Source organism: Ochotona curzoniae, unplaced genomic scaffold (assembly GCF_017591425.1).
Source record: "Ochotona curzoniae isolate NIBS_2020 unplaced genomic scaffold, NIBS_Ocur_1.0 scaffold_4505, whole genome shotgun sequence".
NCBI classification, from domain to species: domain Eukaryota; kingdom Metazoa; phylum Chordata; class Mammalia; order Lagomorpha; family Ochotonidae; genus Ochotona; species Ochotona curzoniae.
The window spans coordinates 55,580,933-55,587,245 of record NW_024467118.1 but is presented as its reverse complement, the minus strand read 5'-3'; positions in this window follow the sequence as shown (position 1 = coordinate 55,587,245).

Genomic DNA, 6,313 nt, shown 5'->3' with positions numbered 1-6,313 from the left:
GAAAACAATTTTTGTTTTCATGTTGCCACTAAATCAGTAATGGATTTCATTTGTTTTGAAGTTTTCTTCCCTCAGTGATTGTTTTATTAAAATAATAATGCTGCTTTTGAAGAAATGATTCTTTTCAAAAATGTGACTGATAATTATTGGTGTCTGTAATTCTCTTTGGGTTTCAAATTGAGATCACATCATTGGAGTTTGATGGATACGGTCATCCAGTGATAAGGAGACAATTTATATTGTTCTATGCACAGGTTATATTAGGGGAACAGTGGAAACAGATATACACACTGGGTATAAATTAAACATTAATTTAGTGTCTCTTCCTTGTCTTAAGATTGAACACTAACCACCAAAACCTGCCTGGTATTCTTGACGAAAGAAAAAAAAAATTAGAAGTGTTACAAGGAGACCCTGATGGCCACATGGTTATAAATGAACATTTCCTGTCTGGAGCCGTTATCATTAATTCCGTAGCCCCAGCATTGCCCCTAGATTTCTTCCAACAATCGTCTCTTGCTGGTAGAAGCCTGCCACTTACAGCTCATTTTGTGGAATTCAGTTTATTGCACTATACTGGCATAGGTTTTGAACAAGCCCATGTGAACAAACTCTTTACACACACACATACACTCCACTGTGCAAAAAGGGTTACCTGGAGTACTTCTTGGGGGATAAATATTTTCACTCTTTTGGAGTCAGCAGTAGAACACAAGAATTCTATGCATTCAGACATTATTTTGTATACAAATACTAATAGTTGATAACTTCCTTGGGAAAATCTTTGGGTGTATGTGTGTGTGTGTGTGTGTGTGTAAAAAACCACTATTTTCCTGCTGCCTTTGGATTTAGAAGAAAACCACAAAAGAGCAAAACGGACATAAATTTCTTGATCCTTTAAAAAAAAACCCCACTTGTCTTTAGAATCATCATCAAAAGGAAGTATGAGCCACAAACACATATAAATATAGATAACTGATGTGTGACCACTTAGTTTTAACTGCTTGGTTCCAGAGTTTACTTGTCTGTTTAAAATAGCTCAAAAATGTCATTGTTAACCCTGGACCAACCAGTATCTTTCTGATTCTTTCCCTTTCACTTACTGGCATCAGCTGAGAGTGCCACTGCTGGGGCAAGAGGGGAGGGTTGGGGGTTATGGGGTATCTTTAATAACCTCTGTGGGGCAGATGTTTTTCTGCAGTGCCTGCAGTCCATGCTGGAGGTGAGGCCATCTCCACCTCTGATCCAGGCGTTAACGCACACCTTCAGAAGCAGCGATTGACGGCTCAAGTCCCTGGACCCTTGCACCCCACATCAGAGACCTGGATGGAGTTCCTAACTCCTGCCTTTGGCTTGACCCCACACCGGTTATTGCAAGCATTTGGAGAGCGAACCAGCAGATGGAAGATTCTCTTTCATATAGCAAGTTTTGCTGGCTTACTGATGCCCCGCTGGCCTGCTGAAGGAACTCCGTGTAAGTAGGCAAATGATTTGGAGGAAAGCACATTAGCAACACCATAGGATGCCATCAAATTGCAGCGAGGGTGGCAGACATGCCTTGGTATGTTGAAGTCATTAATATTTCCTTGTGACCACAGCATGTCACAATAGCCAGAAAGCTATCTACACAAACACCTCACAGATTGTCACATCAGTAGACGGAAAATATTTCTCTGTCTCTCCTCTCTTTCAAGTGGAAATCTCCCTTTCAAGTGAAAATAAATAATTATCTTTTGGAAAGTCAAATATACAGAGAGGAGGAGCGACAGAGAGGAAGATCTGTCTACTGATTCACTCCCTAAGCAGCCAAAATGGCTGGAGCTGCACCGATTCAAAGCCATGAGCCAGGAGCTTCTTCCAGGTCTCCCACATGGGTGCAGGGTCCCAAGGCTTTGGGCCGTCCTTGACTACTTTTCCAGGCCACAAGCATGGAGCTGGGTGGGAAGTGGGGCTGCTGGGATTAGAACTGGCGCCCGTATGGGACTGGCGCATGCATAGGCAAGGATTTTAGCCTCTGGGCTACCACTCCGGTCCCTGGTCCTCCTTTCTCACTGCACCAACCCCAGCAGGACAGAGTTCACTTCGATTTCCAATTTGTCTTTCTATTTGTCTCAAATTCTAGATGCCAAGAATGCCTCTATAATTATCATTTGGGCAAAAATTGGAAGTGATCCAGAGAGAAAGTAATGCGAATGTAAATGAGCTAGGATTATTAATGAATTTGTGTATTGTTGGCCACAGAAAAGAATATCCAGGGAGAACAGGAGAGTATGACTTGAAGCTAAGCTTGGTGGGGGAGGATATCCCCTAAAGATGAGCTGTGAGCACCCAGTTTGTGCAGCTAGGGGAAGTAGCAGTGTTCAAGGAAGAACAAATTGAAGTGGGCTCAGCTCTCTTCTGTTACGTAGAAAATTCAGTATTATAACAGTAATAGTAGACAGTGTTTGTTAAGATTCAACATTTATTTTGTTAAGTTTGATTTATTTTTATTCAAAAGCAGATTTACAGAGAGAAGACGGGAGAGAGAGGCATCTGTCATGTGCAAACTTCCCAAATGGCGACAACGGCCAGAGCTGGGCTGAAGCCAGGAGCCGTGGACTTCCTCTGGGTCTCCCACATGGGTTCAGAGGCCCACGGTCCTGGGCCATCCTCCAGTGCTTTCCTAGGCCACAAGCAGGGAGCTGAATCAGAAGTGGGGCGACCAAGACATGGATGCCAGCACCACAGGCAGAGGAATATCCTGCTCCTCACTGGCCCCATGCAACATTTATTACTTGTATTACCATAGGTCTCTAAGGTAAATATGCTGTTTGTTCCCATTTTTCAGATGAGCCAAACGGAGGCAGAAAGACCTTAACTTAGTTGCCTAAAGTCACACACATGGTAAGAATCCCACATCTAGGCAGAGGCAGAGCTGAGATTCAAACCCAGGCAGTCTGAACTCTCAGCCATAGTTCCACACACTGGTCCCCCTGACTATGCAAGCAGGCTGAAGGGGCTTTCAAGGAAGTGGGGCACCTTCTTTCCAGGTGAGCTCAGGTAATGTTATGCAATAAACAGAAGTTAGATGTCGGTCCTTGCGTTTGCCCCTTATATATAGTTATTCCGTGTGTAAGTCTATTTTAGTTTGATTTGAGTAAGACAGCAAGTTCTCGATCAGGAAAACACAACTGTGATGACTTTTCTCCCTCGAGCCCTTGAAAATGTTACAGCTGTTTCCCATATTGTAAGTGAAGAATTTGAAGGCTCTTTGGATATTTTCCTCATTGCATGGGCTTGTGGGGCTTCGCGTCTACCTGGAACATTAGAATTGGCTAACTTATTAAGTGCCAAGCTGGAGCAGTCCTCATTTTTCAAAAGAAACAGAAAACAAGAAAAATAGAAAAGCAATATCCAAGACATCACAATTCAAACTGGCACATTTAAGGACCACCCTTTATTAAACCTACACTTAATTTAACTGATCTTACCCTAAAAGGAGCAGCAACCCCTGTGAAATGTACTTCTGGAAAAAAAAAAAAAGTGTGCTGCATAGAATACATCACAAACTCATTTAGATGACATTTGGGCCTCGCACAAGTCAACTCTGAGTTATGCTTCAACCTTATCTACAATTTCACCATTTTTTTCTATTCTACAGTCTGCTATCTTAAAGATTTATTTTATTTTTTCTTTTATTGGAAAGGCAGATATACAGAGAGGAGAGACAGAGAGGAAGATCTTCCGTCCGATGAGTCACTCCCCAAGTGAGCGCAACAGCCGATGCTATGCCGATCCGAAGCCAGGAGCCTCTCCAGAGGGTGCAGGGTCCCAAAGCTTTGGGCTGTCCTCGGCTGCTTTCCAGGACCACAGGCAGGGAGCTGGATGGGAAGCGGAGCTGCCGGGATTAGAACCGGCGCCCATATGGGATCCCGGGCGTGCAAGGCGAGGACCTTAACCACTGCGCCACCGTGCCGGGCCCTAGTCTGCTATTTTAAACAATGTTTCCAGATCTGGTGCAGTGGCCTAGCGGCTAAAGTCCTCATCTTGAGAGCCCTTAGTATCCCATATGGGCGCCAGTTCTAATCCCAGTAGTCCCGCTTCCCATCCAGCTCCCTGTTTGTGGCCTGGGAAAGCAGCTGAGCACAACCCAGGTCCTTGGGACCCTGCACCCATGTGGGAGACCTGGAAGAAGCTCCTGGTTCCTGGTCTCAGATCGGCACAGCACTGGCCGTTGTGGTCACTTGGGGAGCGAGTCATCAGACGGAAGCTCTTCCTCTCTATCTCTCCTCCTTTCTGTATATCTGACTTTGCAATAAAAGTAAAATGAATCTTAATTATGTCGTGACAAACAATTATCACATCTCCTACGTGTATGTTTGGATTTAAAGCACCATTAATAAAAACCTCCAAAGAAAACTGCAAGAAATAGACCTCATTCCATTAAAGGCGTGTGGACTAAGTTCTGTTGCACACCTACCTAACAGAATGGAAAACCGTGGCAGTGAAAGAGAATTACAGCAGTATCAGCGGACCCTGACCCAAATGCTCCACTCTCGCCCAACCACAACTCAAACTTACGATTGTCATTTTGACATTATAAACTCTGTATTTGCAACCTTGTGTGCCTTCAAAACTGGAACGGGAGTATTGAAAAAGATTTTTTTTTACCAACCAAAAACTGGATTATACTTAAATAGAAGCATTCATCATTAGCATATAAAGAGAAACTTACAAGAGTTAATCAAATTGAAACTGCTTACTGAATTTTCCTATCTTCACTTCTCCAGGCATCCCACAATGGGCAATGCTGTAACAGTCTTGGGTATTCCACATAGTCTGACTTCTCCCATTGCACATCTTCCCCAAGGGATCATCCACAACTAATCAGTCTGGGCAGAGGAAGAGCTATGACAGTCTGTCTGACCGGGCTGATGGTTCACTTGGGAGAACTGCTAATCCATTTGGATTCCCATTTGGCATGTAAGTGCATATTTTGTCCTTCCTTCACCTAGAGCTGGGAACAGTAAGGCTTATCCCAGTCCAATTAATTTTTAAATAATCCACAATGTATTTGCTCTACTTAGAAAAAAAAAAAACAAGGAGTGACCACAGTGTGTGAAAGGCCAGTGTAACTGTTGAATTTCCTTTAAAAAGTTACAGTTGTACTTAAGTTCATAACAAGAGATGTGGTTGAGACAGGCATCTTTCTAACAGGCTACCCGACCCTCTAGTCCGATTTTCTGTTAAGGGTATGCAGTGGGCCTCTCTCAGTCATGCCAGCTTTCCCTCTTTGCTTACCCTGAACGCTGGCAAATCCTCAATCTTGCTAACCAGGGCCTGAGCACAGTCCCCGAGACGTCTGTGTGAGAGGCTGTAGCTGCCCTCTCAATAGGTATGTGTGTAAATAGATACACACGTTTGTGTTCGTAGGATTCGCTGGCGTTGCCAACCAAGAAGGGCACTGCTGTGTAGCTGTGAGAACATCACTTTAGCAAATGACTCTGGAAACACCTGTCCCTGCAAAACTTTGTTGCTGTTACTGGGAAATTTAAAAATCGTTATTTAAGTGTGGTTGTCCTTTCTTTGATGTTGACGTGTGTGCATCTGTGTCAACACTGTGTACAAAAACTTTGTTTTGTTTTGTTTTTTACAATGTAAACCTATTTGAGCTTTTCCCAGAGGAAGCTCGCAACAGTTTTCTTTCTTTCTTTTTTTTTTTTTTTGGTTACAATGCATTATGTGACACAGTTTTATAGGCACTGGGATTCCCCTCATCCCTTCCCCCGCTCCATGGTGGATTCCTCCACCTTCTTAGCAACAGTTTTGAAAGCACAAAGTAAAAGCTGTAAAATATCTTGACTGTTGTCATGTTTGAAGACTCAGGATCTTTTCTTCATCATACACATTTTTAAAAAACACCATTGTTTATAGAGCTACAATAGGTATTAGATCATTTAAATATGTGCCAGTGTGCTTTTCAAAAATGATCCTGGAGGAACAAACTTGCTTTTCTTCACTGTGAGGCTGGCAGTACTGCAGCTGGGTAACTCGTGTGGCCAATCTCCAGCCACTTCAACAGACCCAGGAGAGTTCGATTTGAACTCCAGTATCTTTGTCTAGAAGAAACTAACTTAACCAGTCATTCATAAATTGTCTTTAATAGGTTAATTTAAAAGTTACTGATTTTCAAAAGGCATTTTTTGAAAGATTCATTTTCATTGGAAAGTCAGATTTTATAGAGAGAAGAGACAAAGTTCTTCCATCTACTGGTTCACTCCCCAGCGGTTAATATTTGATCATTCACAGTAATTTCACATATGTTGTAGGGCAT